The sequence below is a fragment of the Protopterus annectens genome, chromosome 1.part1 (assembly GCF_019279795.1).
Source record: "Protopterus annectens isolate FY-2018-M chromosome 1.part1, PAN1.0, whole genome shotgun sequence".
NCBI lineage: Eukaryota > Metazoa > Chordata > Ceratodontiformes > Protopteridae > Protopterus > Protopterus annectens.
The window spans coordinates 294,443,069-294,460,323 of NC_056726.1; positions in this window are offsets into that span (position 1 = coordinate 294,443,069).

Here is a 17,255-nt window from a genome sequence, read left to right on the forward strand (position 1 = left end):
ATATATATATATATATATATATATATATATAGCTCTCAAGTATGCAATTAACTCTAGAAGGTTTATAATTTTTGCTTAGCTGTGTTTGCATAGGTATTTTTATACTCCAAGTAGACTTCAAATACTTTTCCTTAGGTAGATAGCAAGTGCTGGAGGTGGGATGGGAAAGAGACAGGTAACTGGAAATATGTTCCCTGGGAATGTGATGAGTTTGTAGATTTTGAAACAACATTACAAAGTACACTGTAAGAAATATTGGGGGAGCAAATTGTCATAACTAAAGAAATTATTCTTTTGAGTTTGGACACAGGATTGGAATTGCTTAGCCCCGTTAAGGCCTTTTAATTCTAATGCCATTGGCTACCAAAAAAAAAACAGTTACTAGGAAATGGAAATCAAAATCTAAACCAACTGTCAATGAAGTATTGATATTATTAAAGAGATAAAAGAACTTAAAGTGAGATATTTAGAAAAGGGAAGCAGCAAACTACATAGCTTCAAATGGAAGTTGTGGGGAAAAATACATACAAAATAATGTTCAGAAGAAAGAGGAGTGAGGTTTAAGAGAAGGCAAGAACTGAGCAATTTGTATAATGTTAAAGTGCACAACAGTTATAAGGAAAGAAAATATATATGCAATGTATACTGCATGAAAAAATGTTATTATGGTGTGTTTTCTTTTCTGTTGATGTATGTATGCCTATGTCTTAAGTGGTAATTTAATAAAGGTGTTTAAAAAAAACAAGTTGTAGTAACAATTTTGCCTTTCAGTTTTTTGATGTATTTCAAGAATAGCTTATTATTGCTTTCAGCATTTGAGACTAAGCTGAGCTCATAGTTACAGCTTGAAGATTTGTTAAGAAAAGTAAATAGTTTTGTACTTTATTTAAGCTAGACTTTTTATGAGTAGGGTTAGGTTTGAAAGCAAAATATTTTTCTGTTGTATGTTTTATTAAATGTATGACAGATACCACTAGAGTTTCTTTTTTGTTAAATGTATTTGTATATTTATGTCTTCCTAGTATTTGCTCACAAATGCAAGAGCTAAGATTATCATGTAATTCATTGACAGTATTCTTTGCAGACTTATTTGGGTCACTGATGACAATATCCTAATCTGTTTTCATAAGCATGTCTTTTACTCTATAGTTGCCTAAGTAGGCAAAGTCAAAGAAGGCTTCTTATCAAAACTGCAAGACCCTTAATTGCACATTCCACAACCGCATGCATTAAAATGTAAAGATTACACCAAATCTTAAATTCACTGCAAAGTCATTAAAGTGTTTTTGAGAAGGTGGCTTATTCTTTCCACCTCCTGATGTACAACTTGTTATATAAGCTAACTTCAAAATGAGTGTACCTCTGGGTATGGAAATACTTGGGGGTGGGGGTCATTCCAAGGCACAGAAATCATCACAGACATAGTCTATAGTCCCTATGTTTTTCCATACAGACACTTTGTTGTAATGACTACAATTGCAGTCCTAGGAATGTTAGCAGGTACCCCTCAAGGAAGAGTTTGATTTTACTGATTGGTTAAAAATAATGGTATCATAATCTTATTTAATTGCAGATAGTGTAACAAAGGACAGAAAGCACAAAGGTCTTACATTTGTTAGTGAGATATGTAGGATATCACCATCTCTAGTTGAATGTCTTACTGTTTGTTCCAGATTCCTTTAGTTAACATTGTTATTGAATATATGGGCATATTTAGCAAACATTGAGTAGTTTATCTGATCAATATTTAGTAACTGAAATCTCCCATAATGATTGTACTTCATTGATTTGTACATTATAGAGTTTAGTCAGGAAATCATTATGCTGCGTAGTGAATGTGGATAGCATACACTACATTCTTATAATATTATGTTTAATGCACTGATATTGTATGAGCAGTTTCTAGTCTAGTTTTCTAATAGGAGGAAATGAAAAACACACTGGAGTAAACCATTTTCAAACCTATTCTATATCCCATTTGTTGGTAAAAAGAGTCACATATTGTTGAAAAATGACAGTATTGGTTTGGCTATGGCTCAGTAAATGATGTATGTGTAAAATAAAATTGAGTTTATAGTGAGATAATATATCTGGAAATATGGATGGCAGGTGAAGTCATGACTAAAGGTGCTATTTGTTTACATTGGATATAATAGGATAGAAGCATTCCACAATGGACAAACGGACATTGTAAATGTGGACTGAAAATCATTGCAGGCTGTGCCTATGAATTTTCCATTGAAATCAGGGTACTTACATATTATCGCAACCACCAGGTTCTAAATGACTCTTTCTGCAGTTGTGCATGGTCTGGATGGATAAACAGCATCAGTGTAAGTAAAACTGCTATAGCGGTATTGTGTGAGCTGCTTGTCAATGATTTGTGACTGATTTTCCCCCCTTCTAACATTTTAGTACTAGTTACCATGGATATCTATTTAAAAAATTCCTAACACACTGAACATGTGACAGACCTTTTCAACCTGGAACTTGAGGAACATGGACTTTTTAATACTCAAAATGAGGAACATTCATTGTAATGAGGTACACATGGGAGGTATGTTTTAAATGCCCCTCACACCTAAATTGTCTGCTGGCAGCACTTTAAAATAGGCAAGATGTGAATTTGTTCCAGTGTGAAGGAGTAACACAAACTGTCAAGATCTGTTTCCACTCACCAAAGTCTGTTGATGCATGCCCACTTGTAATCCAAGTATAGACTACAGTATAGCATGATACTCAAGCATAAGCATTCACACCATCCAAAGGGCGATATATGTATGTAGAGTGCAAAAGAGCCACATACTCTTGGAAAAGATCAGCACAGACATAAAACAGATGTTTGTGAATGCAATATCACTAGGTTAAAACACATTACTGTGAAATTTAATTTAGGCGACTACACAAACAAACCCATAAGATTCCATACCCAAACCAAAAGTTTCGCAGTCACTCCAATGCAGGATTGTGCCTAAGACACATTTTAAATAAAGTAATGCAATGCAATATGATTTCAGCACATTATTTAGAAAAGAAGTGCCTCTCCTTTTGAAGTTGTCCTAATTTACAGGAAGCGATCTGTTTTCATCAAATGTGCTGGAGTTATTTAATAATTAGATCCAGTCACATGATATGACCCTGCTAACAATGCTTCTGTTTCATGCCCATATATTACAAAGTCTGTTTCTAATAGTGCAAATAAACAAAGTCTGTCTCTAATATTACGGAGCAGTAGCCAAACATCCCAACCATGCACAACTGCAGAATGAGTCATTTACAACCTGGTGGCTGCGATAATACATAAGTACTGAGATCAGAACACTATCCCAGTAAACAAATATAAACAAACAAATGCATGAATAAAAATAAATAAATATTATAAGCATAACAATGCAAAAGGTTTACAGTGTGGAGGAAATGGACAAATTAGTAAAGGATATTACAATGAGATGCAGTGTAATTGTTTTACCAAAAGGGTCATCATTGTAACATTGTAACAAAATAAGCATTGAAAAGTATGATATGAAAAATCTAGAGCGTATAGGAATATTATAGGATGAGGTATGAGGAAGGAATCCTGGATGATTAGAAAGAGGACAGGGAAAACAGGGAGAGACAAATGGTGAAAAAAGTTAAAGAGAATGCTGCAGAAGAGAAGAAAGATGAAAAGGAAGTAGAGCAAAGTATAAAAGGTATAGAATGATTCTATATGTTTCCCTGAATGAAGGAGTACTGTTCCAAATAAACATCTAGGATGGGGTGAGACAAACATCACACAATAAATACCAAACTTCTCAGGAGTAAGAAAACAGAGAGAGGAGAAATGGAGAGGTATGAAGAGATTTTCTACTTAATGCTAAAAGTAAGTACTTTAAATGAAGTCAAATGAGCATTAAGAGGGATGAGAAGCAAAAAGAGGATGACAATGGTTAAGAAGGAACTTGAATGGATGAAAGATATGTTTTGCAAGCGTTGCATATAAAACGTTGCATAATCAAAAACAAGATACATTTTTGAGGGCGGAAGTTAGATATAATTTGGACAAGACTGAATAGACAGCATAGTCAGACCAACAGGGTAGAAATATGGTAGTGAATATAAAGCAGGAGAATGTTACTTGGAGAATTAATGTGTATGGTGTGGTTAGGTAACTAAGACTTAATCAACAGGAGTTGTTAAAAGAGGTTTTAATAGCATATTATCCTGAAACATGATAGTGTGTAGTGTAATATTAATTCTGGCACAGCAGAGACGAGGTTGTAGTTAAAGAAAGTATATACAGATGCAACAGAAGTAAGGAATTATATGCAAATGTTTGGATCAAGATATATTACAGGCAAGAGAAAGATTACTTTTGCTTGTGTGGGGGTGGGGGGGTGGGAGGTTGGTTATTTGTCAACAAAAGAAAATGTTAAATGTGATTTTTCTAAGTTAAGCTGGAATATCTTTTGACTTGACTCCATGGCACATATTGATAAACCACTGGCTGTGACCCAGACAACCTGGGACTGACTAGTGACCTGGGCTCTTAAATAGTTAAAGTGAAGGGTAAGCATCCAGCTGCACCTTGTACCCTGGAGGGGGAGGGGTGTCACATCCATTCCATTGTTATCACCTGTGTCTTGCAGAGTATGAAACAGAAACATGTACTTGTCTCTGTCAAACCACATACGCATCTCATCTTACATGGAGTTTGTGCAGGAACATTCAGGCTCATGGGAAATAGTATAGCAGACCCTAAGTCTGTAAGTCCACACTGTCAGCTAGGGGGGAGGGGTCTAAAGCCAGGGGAACAAAAGAAAAAAATACTTCATGGCTGCTTGCATGATGGCAATATTGTGGACAGCTTTTATCTTACTAATTAGGATTGAACAGTCATAGGCAGTAACTAAATGGTCATCAGGCCGAGAGTACCATAAAAATACTTGTTTGAAGATAAGTGTAGAAAGTGCTGGAATGTTTAATGAGGTAAGTGGTAGAAAGCTTCTAAATATAATGCTAAGAAGTGAAATGTCTGTTCATAGGTTCATAGGTTCATAGGTAGGTACTAGGCTATCGGCCCTGGAGCCTATACAAGCCCAGCCAAAAAGGTACCCCGGCTTTTGCCACCCAAGAAAATTATTTTCCTGTGCCACTGTCGAGCAGAGCCACAGAGGTGATCCCCGGGGTGAATTTCCTATTTCCCATCCAATCATCAAGATTTTTCTTGAAGAGTGCTAATGAGGAGCTCTGTTTGACATAGATAGGTAGTTTATTCCAGAGTATGGGAATTCTCTGGGACAGGAATCTATCCCTCCGGCATGTTCTGTTTATTGTGGTGACAAGGTTTAGGTCCCTAGAGCATGTAGCTCAGAGGGATTGGGATTTCTTTAAGTGAAGCATGCCCAACAGCTTTGGGTTTGACATATCTTTGTATGTTAGGCAGAGATCACCTCTGAGTAGGAGATATGTGACGGAGTAAAGCTGGAGTTTTTTGAGATGGTCTGCATAGGGCATCTGTTTGAGGCCGGTAATCCTCTTTGTGAGTTATTTCTGTGGCCTTTCCAGTTGTTGTAGAGGTCTAGTGAGGTACATACCAAAAGGGGCGTTGTACTCTATAATGGGTCTAATGAGTTCTGTGTGAAGGGGAACAATGACCTCTTTTTTTCTGGAAACCTTTTGTGATGAGGTGTGCCACATAGAAGGATTTCCTGACTACTGTGGCGATGTGATTATCAAAGGAGGGACTACTGTCCACCTGTGTTCCAAGGTCTCTTATCACACTTTCGGTGTTAAGTATACTACCGCCTATGTTGTAGTTCATGGGTACATGGATTTTACCAAAGGGGATTGCAATGCACTTTCTGGCATTGAGCTTGAGGCCATGGCTTTGACACCAGGCATCTGTCTCAGTAAGGCCCTTTTGTAGGATGTCATCTGCAAACTTCATTAGCCAAAGACCTGCTGTGTTAGCCTGTACTTCAGAGAAGCAGATACCAAACAGGAGAGGACCCAGGACTGAACCCTGTAGTACTCCACTTGTCACTGGTCTGAAGAAGGATTTGGAGTCTGCTACTTTCACAGTGTGGGTTCTGTCAGTGAGCCAGTTGGCAACCCATCTTGTGAAATAGGGATTTATACCTAATTTAGTGAGTTTATCTATAATTACAGAGTGGGGGATGGTGTTGAAAGCCTTGGCAAGATCTAGATAGGCTGTGTACTCCACCTTACCCTTGTCTACGGCTTTGGTGACTGCTTCAAAGAAGTCTATCAGATACCTGAAGAGGTAAATGCAGTTTTAAAAAGGAGGATTATGTGGAATATTAAAATAAGTGTTGGGGATATCTGTGAAACAAGAGGCATGGAAGATGAACAACACATTGATGCTGTTAATACCAAATAGGGGAATTTAAGGAAATTAACAAATTGGTGAGCCATAAAGTATGATGAAGTGAATAAAAGTTACTGGCAGGATGTATGTGAAAGAAAGAGAAATGGGAAGGAAAGTATATGAAAATCAGTGGTGTTCCCTTTAAAGGAGGAATATTTTGGAAAATTGACATAAAATTAGGGACCTGATTGAGTCAGAGAGTAGGAAAAGGTTAAAAGGGTATTATAGCCAATGATCAGCAGAAGGCCTTTCATAAGGTATGTGCTATGATTTTGGAAGAAGTGACAAAGAGCCTGAATATAACAGAGGGGGCAATAAGATTAGCAATGTTTCTGTATTATAAGGGAGAAGTAGGAGTATTGGTCAGTGGAGTAATGACTAGGGGCATTAAAAGGAAGATGGGAGTGTTGTAAACATGCCTAATGATTCTGTTACTATATGTATTATTAGGGATAATATAAAATATAATGTGGGAAGCTTGAGAAACAAAGGAAGGAAGGAATTTAATATATCCACTTGTACAATGGATGTGTAAGTAGTTGTAGATTGTGAGAATTCATTGAAGAAAGTAGATTATGTATTAAGGGGATCTGAAAGAGATAAGACAAAAAGTTGTGCAGATGATGTGCCATCTTGTGGAATAGGTGATATGGTCCTACAGCAATCAGCAAGTCACTGTAGCAGTAATCATGCATTGTATATATGGAGAACATGAGAGAACATGAGACCCAAGTCCAAGGCTCTTCAGTGGTCAGACCCCATGTGTGCGCCTACTGCATAAATATGGGTATAAACACATTTTGTGAAGTACACTACAACACACAACACAATACACAAAGATGTGTGTATGATCTCTTCTAGTGGACATCCAATATCTATTGGAGCAATGACACAAAGCACCAATTTTCCCTCCTTAGACAGTTCTACATTGAAACACACAAGTTTAAAAGGATGGTCACAGAGCATGCTTTGGTCTACTGAAGTACTTGTGCGGTTGTTTGGATGCATTCAGGATTGTCCTCTGATATACAGCTGAGAAAACATCTCAGAAGGTGTCTGTTGTGCTGTGCTTCACAAAAATAAAACATTAAAACATAATAACCCTCCCAGACTGTGTTCTTGGAGCTCTGCCACCTACAACTTCAGGCACCAGAGACAGAACATCAGCAAGATAATGATGATGTCCGTGAAGCCACAGTGGTGGAGGAGCACCAGTACTGCATGAGAGGATGGCATACTAAGTATGTCCAGATACTAGTGCAAAGCAAAATGTTGTGAACACCTATGCACTTCATTAATTCTATTGTCTAATAAATTTAATGAAAATTTTATGATGACATTCACATTTCACTTGTATTATCTATTGTTGTCTTGCTGCTGTAACCTGAACCATGGCTGGAAAGGGAATTTGAATGAGTCCACCTCCCCATTTAACAAACCTGAAATAAATAATGTCACATATGCACAGACTACAGACTCGCTTGCAGTCCACATGGGGAGTGCTGCCATGATCTCATTTACAGAGGGCATGTTAACAGTTGCATGTATTGAATACTTGTGGAATCAGACATAATCACCATATTAACCCTTTTGCACAGCTTAGATATGGCACAACCATCATTATTTGTCCAGATAACAGGATGCATGCAGGACAGTTGTAAGTACATAACTCTGTTATGACCATGAAATATACATTTCAGAACAAACAGGTATAGATTCCTCCATGCAGCATGGCTGACCATACCAGGTAGCTAGACATGGTCCACAACCAAATCTTCCTCTAGCATGTCACTGATGAAGAGCAGGCTCAAATGTAATTCTGTTAGTGGTCTTCTGCTGTACTCCAATGGAGAAGTTTGGGATTACTTGGGGGTTGAAGGGTATGGGAGTACATGACCTTGTCTCTAATCTCAGTGGGCAGCCACACGTTGACGTGTGCATAGGATTATCCTCAGACTATCAGTACATGACACAGTGTGCTAATCTACTGTCTCAGTGTCAGAAACAGCAACAGTCTATGAAGTTCCTTATCCTAGCCACCCCCCCCCCCCCGTACATATCACTCCCTATCTGTGGTGGACACTCATTATGAGCCAAGTCTTAAACAGCAGATGCCATGCTCTGTGGAAATCTGTAAAACTGTAGTATCACATTCATTAATTGCTCAGCCTGAGGTTCTAATATGTGTTGCACAGCCTGCAATAGCCCCCCACACAATGTTTGTAGCACCATTATGTGAGACATTATATGTAAGGCTTCAGTCTTGTCCTTATGGGAATCCGTAATCTACATGTGGGACATTGTGTAGAAAGCTACAGTATTGTCCTCATGGGAATCCATAATCTACATGGTTGATATTACATGTAAGGCTTCAGTACCGTCCTTATGGAAGTCCGTAATCTACATGTGGGACATTACATGTGAGACTTCAGTATTGTCTTTATGGGAATCCATAATCTACCTAGACCAGTACTCATTCTACTGAACCAACACAATTAAATATAAAGGCAGTTCGCAGGCCTTACCCACATATGCACATTTGCCCTTAGTCTGTTTTCTTTTGATTTCCCCAAGCTGATCCTCCCCCAAGAATGGCTGTGGAGGGGAGGCACCACTAGTACCTATATACACATTTATCCACACCAGATACCCCTGACACAGAGATTAGCTGAGCCCTGGCACCACCAAAGACAATGGGCCTGGTTATGCCAGATGGCATAACTGTGACAATGGAGTCACCATATGTTTTCATCAGCAATACATACTTTGTGTCTCTGTGCTCAAAATATCATTCTTAGCCAGAGAGAGTATTGCCAGTGATGCATGCAGATGAATCAGTTGTAGAATCAGCATCACTACAGTTTTCCACTGAAGAGTGTGCAGTACAAATTGCAGCCAGGGTGAACTAACAGGCATAGCCTACAAGTATTAATTAAAATATTAGACCAGACAAGATAAAATAAATATTTTACACAACACGTTAGTATGACCACAGACTCACCTTATTGTCAGGGCTCTGTAATAACATGCATGTATGTATATAAATATACCAGAGTATAAAAGTTGTATAATTCTAAAACTGAAAAAAAAAATCATTTAGAAATCATCATCTGACAAAGCAACAAGACCACAACTTCTTGAATCTGACATAGTTTTACATACCAGCAGTAAAAATAACTAAAATATTGAACAAATGCACAGATTTTTATTAATGATTAGACAGCCAACCTTTGTTAACAAATGCTTGCCTGTTCAACTGGAACACCTCGTCAGTGCCTTCAGTAGGTATCCTGCATGCAGAGCCCTGGATACCATGCAAAATTAGAAATAAAAATTGGTGTCTTTGAAGGTGTGTTGGTGGTTGTCTCCCCTCCCCTTGTGCCATGCCTGGCAACATGAATATTTGTAGCCTCCCACTGTGCATTGCCATGTTGAGCCTGGCTTTGGTGCAACATGGGCAGACCTGCACTGTGTATCCATGTTCCCACCATCACATTCACTTTGTAGGCAGTGTTTTGCCATAAGTGGTCCCTCTTTTGGTGTGGCATCAATTCAAGAACCAGCCATGTCACCTAAGGGTTTTCATTCTCCTGTCCACCTGGTGAATCTGGGCATACTGGGGCAATGCAGCAACTGCCTCATGTACACAGACAATCCTCTCCTCCTACCACCCAACACTACAACCTGCGAGAGATGCACTTACATAGCCAAACTGGAAGCAAAGCTCTCTCCAGTCAAGACTGTGCTAGACAGTCAAGAGGAGAAGGCTAACACCTGCATTACACCTCTAGCAACTCATAGCCCTTCAAAACCCACACCATCAACTCCCACACATAGCAACACTAAACCTACATATGCGGAGGCCCTTAACATTAACCCGCCCAAGCAACAAGGACCTCCAAAGCCGAAATGCAAACAAACACCAGTCACAGCCAAAGTGACACATAGCTCACAACACCAGTGTGCCACCCAACAACAGCCCCTAAGGCAAGACAATGTACCCAACACTTTAGTCATAGGTGACTCTATAGTCAGGCACACTGATGTCCCACTCACCAGGCTGAACAAGGAGAAAATTACAGTCAGCTGCCTGTCGGGTGCCAGGATCCGCCACATAACGCATGCACTCAAGTCACTCCAAAACAAGTACAAATACGACTCTGTCATTGTCCATGCTGGAGTAAATGACTTGAGACGTACCTCCCTGGACTACAGGAAAAGAGACATGGAAGAGCTCTTGGATCATGTGACCCAGGCAGGTATGACCCTAGCCCTGAGTAGCATCCTGCCTTCGCCCAGAATGATACCACAGTATAAGGACAAAATGATTGACTTCAACAATTGGCTAAGCTTCTGGTGTCATTCAAAGGGGATCCAGTATTTGTCTGCCTGGGAAGACATGATCAACAAACCACAATGCTTTGCCAGAGATGGTCTGCACCTGTCACCCTGGGATTCAGGTTACTGGCTAAAGCTCTTGCCACCCCTATAGTGCCTTTTTTAGGCAAGGTTCAAAGGATAAAACCACCACCATAACAGATACAAGCATGCAAAATCTGAAGGTAATGCTACTCAATGCTAGAAGTCTAAACCTCAAAATGCACTCTCTCGAGGCACTCCTAAAATGGAGAACATCGATATCTGTGCAGTGACTGAGACCTGGTTCAAGGCTCCAGAGAGCACCCCTGCAATACCAGGCTACAATTCTTACCACACTTTTTGGCCACAAAACCAAGACTGAAACACTAAAGGTGGAGGAGTGTCCATATTCACCAAGGATATTCACACCTCCAGGCTAGTTGCCCAACACAATGCATCTGAAATTCTCCAGGTGCAACTAACACTAGATAAGACTGCAACCCAAATTGTAGCTTGCTACAGATCCCCCACCATACCCCAAGATTCTCACTACACCTTCCTAAACATACTGGAAAATATTAAGACACAACTAAACACCCTAATACTAGGTGATTTCAACTACCCTGCCATTAACCGGGAAAACTACTCGGGTACCAACTCCTTTTCCCAGCGGTTCTTGGAATTCATAAATTCCAACGCCCTGGATCAGTTAATCCATTGTCCCACCAGGGGCTCCAATTTCCTAGGCCTGGTTATTACCAACATGGGAGATAGATGCTCCACACCAGTGGTCACCCCCTCATTGGTCAGGTATGACCATAAGCAAATCACCCTTGACATCCACATCCCATCCCCCAGTAAGGAAACCTCCTTAAAAAACTTCTCCAAAGCCAACTTCATGCTACTGAAGTCAGAAGTGACAAACTTCACAACACCCATGCAGACAGGATCTGGAAGTTTGACTGCAGAATCCTACACTAAGGCACTGTACGAGCACATCCACTCGTGCATGAATCGTGCCATCCCAAATAGAACCAAGATGCTCTTCTCCAAAAAACGGAAGCCAATCTGGTGGTCCTCTGCTATAAACAAACTATACAACAGAAGGAAGAAACTGTTGAAGAAAAGAGGAAAATCCCAGGATGCATAAAACTCCCTCACTGGCCTCAGTAAGAAGCTGAGATCCCACATAAAATCCTCAAAAGCTAGTTACAAAAATAAAATTGCCAAAGATTCCAAAGACAACCACAAGGCATTCTATAGTTATGTCAAGAATCTAAATGGCAATGCTCAGATCTGCTCTGAACTACAACAGAATAGCATTAAATATACTGATCCCAAGGATATTGCCAATATATTGGCAGATCGATTTAGTGCCAACTTCACTTCCCTCTCACCCCCTAAAGGGCCCATCTCAATACCAAAAGATTGCCAAATTCTGATAATCACAGCCACACAGGTAGAAACAGCACTCTCCAAAGCTAAAAATACAGCATCCATGGGACCAGATGACATCCCAGGCTGTGTACTACATGAACTACAAAATGAACTGGCACCCCACCTAAGTGTCATGTTTAATCATAGCCTCACCTCAGGCTTCATGCCCATTGAGTGGCGCACAGCTACAGTTATCCCACTCCACAAGGGAGGATCCACCTTGGATCCTGGGAAATACTGTCCCATCAGTCTGACAAGCCTGATCTGCAAGGGCATGGAACGCATTATCATGGAACTTATAAACAAAGACATTGGCAACCTCCAGATACTGGACCCCACCCAGTTTGGGTTTGTGAAGGGCCGATCTTGTCTCCTGAATCTGATTGACTTCTTTGAATCGGTCTCCAGAGCTGTGGACGAGGGTAAGGAGGTCCACACAGCCTATCTGGACCTCGCCAAGGTCTTCAACACCATCCCCCACTCTGGAATCATAGATAAACTTACTAAGCTGGGCACAAATCTGTACATCACTCAATGGGTTGCCAACTGGCTTACAGACAGAACCCAGACTGTAAAAGTAGCCGACTCCAAATCCAGCTCCAGACAAGTGACAAGTGGAGTACATCAGGGTTCAGTCCTGGGACCACTCTTGTTTGGCATCTACTTCTCTGAAGTACAGGCCAACACTAAGGGACTCTGGCTAACAAAGTTTGCAGATGACTGCAAACTGGAAGCCATTATTGAATCCCCAAATGATGTTTATATTCTACAAAAGGGTCTTACAGAAACAGATGCCTGGTGCCAGAGCCATGGGCTCAAGCTTAATGCCAAAAAATGTATAGTCATCCCCTTTGGAAAAAAACATGTACACATGAACTACCACATAGGTGGCAGAACACTAAACATTGAAAGTGTGATGAGAGACTTAGGGACACAAGTGGACAGTGGTCTCACTTTCGATAACCACATTGCCACAACAGTCAGGAAATCCTTCTACGTGGCACACCTCATCACTAAGGGCTTTTCATCCAGAAAAAAGGAGGTCATTGTCCCACTGTACTCATCCCTCATTAGACCCATTATAGAGTATAATGCCCCATTTGGTATGTACCTCACAAGACATCTGCAACAACTGGAAAGGCCACAGAAGTACCTCACTAAAAGAATCACAGGCCTAAAGCAGATGCCATATGCTGACCGTCTAAAAAAACTCCAGCTATACTCTGTGGCATATCGTCTACTCAGAGGCGATCTCTGCTTAACATACAAGGCCATGTCAAACCATGAGCTGTTGGACATGCTCCACTTAAAGAAATCCCAATCCCTCAGAGCCACATGCTCCAGGGATCTAAACCTTATCATCACAATGAACAAAACATGCTGGAGGGATAGGTTCCTGACCCAGAGACTCCCCATACTCTGGAATAGACTGCCCATACATGTCAAGCAGAGCGCCTCATTGGCCCTCTTCAAAAGGAACCTTGATGATTGGATGGGAGATAGGAAATTCACCCTGGAGATCATGTCAGTCGCCCTGCTAGACAGGGGCTCAGGGAAGTAAATATTGTGGGAAAAAATTTCCAGGGAATTGTTATGGCTAGGCTTGCATAGGGCTTAGGGCCGATAGCCTAGTACCAACCTATGAACCTATTATTCTCCTTGACAGAAAAGTTGTCAAAACATGCATGTTTTGCAGCCTTCTTAAGGAGAATAATCAGATATCCATAAATCCTTCTGAGCACGTCACTTTCCACAGTGAATCTATTTGTTGACAGCAATATATCGGTAATAACATACGCATTTATTCAGATAGCAACCTCATGCATGTCAATATGTATAGTCACATATGCAATAAAAACCTAAACAAGCATAAATTTAGTATATATGAAAATCTGCATGTAGGTTGTTAGACATATCTCTGTGAATACATTTATGTATGAATATAAGCATGTTCCTATAGAAAACAAATGTATTTGTCCTAAAGTTTCTTAATAACAGAAAAGCAGGGTACTTGTTAATGAAATGTTTCTTTCAAGACAGAGTCACTATGTAAATGAAAAAAAAAATCTATGAATGACAAACCCAAGAGCACTAATTTGCTTTAGAGGCAGTTAGCATGGAGGACTATAGCTCTAAATTCTCTCCTACGTTTAAGATAAAGGGTTTGATTCTTTCCTCCTTCATTTGCCTATGGTGTGTCTCTGAGAAACTCACTTGGGCTTAAATGAGCAGCAAATTGATAAAATAATGTTCCCACAAAATAACAGTTTTTAAATGTCATTGCAAAGAACTGCAGAGTTCAACAGACACAGCTAACTGCATTCATTAGTAGTTATACACATAGGAATTCCTTCATCTTTTTCATTATTTCTACAAATATGTGTTTATTAATATCAAATTCTGCTGTGGTCAAGCTCCATGGGCTGCCATAACTCCGTGGTAATGATATTTGTGGTAAGCCACTAGATATAACTAATTGCCCTCATATGCTATGAATGTTTGAAATTAACATTCAGTGGCATTACAGGAATCTTTGAGGCAGAAAAACCTCTGCAGCAATCAGCAAACAGTGCATTAGTTCACAAGCCCACAAGCAGTAAAGTGACATACAGGTCTGACTGACATCTACATTACATTGAAACAATAAGGAGTGCCATGCAATACTCAAGTTTGGCAATATGTCTATATTACACTGATCCACATGTGTACCTATGCCCTGAATATGATTCGTTCTGGCAGCTACAAGCTGATCCCCTCCCAGATGGGGTGTGTTATAATGTGGAAGTGCACATCATGACACCATCCTTTTAAAACACTTGGAGGTTGCTGCAATTGCTTTGCAGCTGGATACTAGCGCTTAGTGAATGACTGGCATGCATGCCTCTCAGTGGAACTAGGAACAGATATTATGAATGTTCTTCTACCTGATGTGATTTAAGGGCCATCTGTGTGGTGAATGCAGGGGGGCATTCAGAATGATAGATGCTTGAGATGATCTCACTGCTAACCTGCCCCAGTGGACAGGGGTCTTCTAAACTGGTATACATGCTTAGTACTGGTTCAGTGACATGCTGGAAGATAGAGTGTGCAGGTCAAGTCCCCCAAACAGCTTTCAGTAAGTGTACTATTATGTTATAAAATATTATGCATATTTTAGGAATGAAAACCACAGTAATTTCAGGGTCTATATTAGAACACCGAACATTCAAAATGTCGAGTGTTCTAATATCGAACCCTATCAATCGAAAATTCAAAACATCGAACATTCAGAACAGCAAATTTTTTCCTAAAAATTTGCTGTTCCAAAACACATACACATAACACAAGCACACCAAACAAACAGCAATCCACACACATACACCTAAACTCTTACACCTAACCCTACACTAAAATATACATACACCACTAACTATCCACTTACCTTAACCCAAACCCTAACCCTAAGGTCCGTCACTATCGCACAGTCACCTCACACGCACCCTAACTCACCTACCCTGCCCTAACCCTCACGCCCACATAATCGCACACTTACCTGACCCACGCCCTAACCCTAACTCACCTAACCCACCCTAACCCTCATGTCCACACAACTGCACACTTACCTGAACCCGACCTGTAACTTTCTTTCCACCAGAGTGCTGAAAATACTGAGGCAACAGAAACGGACAACCAAATTCTTTCCCTAGGAAAAAATTTGGTTTTCTGTTTCTTCGATATTAGAACACTCGACATTTTGAATGTTCGGTGTTCTAATATAGACCCTAATTTCATTTAACTGTTTGAAAAGTATACTTTTGCATGTAACTATGTTTAATATGGGTATGTGCAGTTTTTTGGAACATTTTTTTCTTATTATGTATATGTATTTCTGCAATGACTGAAATTATTATAATGTATTGCCCACGGCTATGATTCATTTGAATACACATAGCCTGTCCTAGTTGGAAACATTCCTATACTATTTCTGAATGCTTCAAAGTAAACTATATCAGAATCCATGACTTCTGTATTTTCTATAAGCAAATAAGATCTACATGTTGATAAAACATGGCTTTAGCAGCTGCATAATACAGATATAGGATGTTGTTGGTCATACTATGTGCCAGATCTAAAGATTATATTAGTACAGTGCAGTAATCTTTGTGCCAGCTGTCAAATTCAGGAGAGCTGTGCAATAGGTTCATGTCTGCATAGGATGGAGAAACTGTTATCGTATATTATGCCATGATTTTAAATGTCATTTTACATAGAATAATGGAAACAAAAAATATTGTGCACATGCATGTGTGTGTGTGTGTGTGTGTGTGTGTGTGTGTGTGTGTGTGTGTGTGTGTGTGTGTGTGTGTGTGTGTGTGTGTGTGTGCTTGCGTGCGTGCGTGTGTGTACTTAAATTATTGCTCATAGGCCATAACCTAGTGCTATTATCTACCATAGTGTAGCTATTCATTCTTGAAACATATAAGGCTGCATACATTTAAACAGTAACATGGTAAGTTTTATTTTACATATTCCTGTAACCTGTAGACTTGGATATGTATCCAAATGCAAAGTACACATGCCTTTTTCAAATGAGTACCTGTTAGCAATTGTTCAGGAATAAAGGAATGTAAAAAAAAAATCACAGCTTTATATAAGAAATACTCTGAACTGTATAAACAGGACATAACTGCTTTTATAAATACATTAATTTGCTCTTGTGTCAGTAAATGTATGTTAATATTATTGTAATATCCTTTTCTTTAGGTACATGCCCTTATGTATGTATGTATGTATATGTGTATATATATATATATATATATATATATATATATATATATATATATATATATATATATATATATATATATCATATACATTTGCATGTTCTTAAGCATGAGGCATCCAAGATGTGTTTTCTGTGCATAGTACATTATGATTTTATTTATTTTTTGTTGCTAACTGGGGACGTCCATCTGGGCACCAACATCTTTTGAGAGGAGGCCCAGGAAGAAAAGCTCCACAATTAAATCAATTTTACAGCAGATAAAACATCATATATACAAAAGAAACCAATGTTTACAATAGCTATATACAAGGTGTGTACACGTGA